Raw genomic sequence first — 1,592 nt, 5'->3', positions numbered from 1 at the left:
AGGGAGGATTTTATTTAGGGTGATTTTAAAAATAATTTTAAATAGAGACACAGCTTCTAATATTCGGTTTTTTAATCTGGTTTTACAGGGGTTTGTATTTTTATGCTTTGTATTTGTACTGTTTTTAATACGCTGTGCACCGCCCTGAGTCCTGCGGGAGAAGGGCGGTATATAAATTAAATTAATAATAATAATAAATAATAATAATAATAAGAGAGAGAGAATAAAAGAGAGACAATAAAGATAGAGAAGACAGAATGAGAAAGAGGGAATGAGAGAGAATGAGAATAGATAGATAGATAGATAGATAGATAGATAGATAGATAGATAGATAGATATAGAGAGAGAATAAGAGAGAGAATAAAGAGAGAGAAAGAGGAAATGAGAGAGAGAGAATAAAGACAGAATGAGAAAGAGGGAATGAGAGAATGAGAATGAGAATGAGAGAGAGAGAGAGAGAGAGAGAGAGAGAGAGAGAGAGAGAGAGAGCAATCGTTGACCTTCTTGGTTTGGAGTATCAAAACCTTATCATTTATCATAAGCTGCTCTGGGGCGGCAAACAAATTTAATTAATTAATAACTGTTATTTTACTCCTTTTATTTTCCAGAGGAAAGTTACAAGGACGGGGCCGCTTATCTGTCTCCTTGACTTTTTAAAGAGTTGTTCAGGGTCCTCTCCACTTGGTTTGAAGCAATCGATTGTGTTTACTTAGAGAGGTCACTCCCTTGTTGAGCTAATACTCCATTTCACGGGTCATAAATTGTAAGCAACGTTTGCTAGGAGAAACCAAGGGAAAGTTTATGTCGCCCAAGTCGAGTCAACAAACGAAGCGGGATGTCTTCCATCCAGGGGCCTCACGATAAGCCTTGAAGCAGCCACGTTTTGAAGACAACCCAACATTGCTGAAGAGAGCAATGGGCCAAGCAGACTCACAAACTTCTGCACAATGCAGTGAACCCAACTATTCAACCTTGATTTCCAACTAAGTTTGGGGCATTAAAAAACTCTGGATATATAGGCTGGAGGGTTGTGTCGCTTCATACAACACATTTTGCCAGAACAGTGTATTAGGTACGTTCACCACCTAGAATTATTTATAAAATACGTACATCCTGATAAGTTCATAGAAGTGATAAAGAGGCTAACTCAGGGGTCTTCAAACTCCGCCCTGTTATGACTTGTGGACTTCAACTCCCAGAATTCCTCAGCCAGGCACGCTGGCTGAGGAATTCTGGGAGTTGAAGTCCACAAGTCATGAAGGGGCCATAGTTCCCTCATGCTGGCTGAGGAATTCTGGGATTTGAAGTCCACAAGTCATGAAGGGGCCATAGTTCCCTCATGCTGGCTCAGGAATTCTGGGAGTCCACAAATCATAAAAGGGCCAAGTTTGAGGACCCCTGGGCTAACTTAACACTGCAGTTGTTAAGTGAATCACGCAGTCATTAACAGAATCCGAGGACCCCTTTGCTTGTCACAAGCTGGCTTGGAAGATTGCAAATGGTGATTACATGACTTTGGGATGCTGTAACCATCATAAATGCATGCTGGTTGCCAAGCATCCAAACATTGGCCCTGGGGATGCTGCAATGGT

The sequence above is a fragment of the Protobothrops mucrosquamatus genome, unplaced genomic scaffold, assembly GCF_001527695.2.
Source record: "Protobothrops mucrosquamatus isolate PMUCROS unplaced genomic scaffold, P.Mucros_1.0 scaffold2650, whole genome shotgun sequence".
Classification (NCBI taxonomy): Eukaryota; Metazoa; Chordata; class Lepidosauria; order Squamata; family Viperidae; genus Protobothrops; species Protobothrops mucrosquamatus.
The sequence above is the reverse complement of the archived record's forward strand: the minus strand, read 5'-3'. Positions refer to the sequence as shown.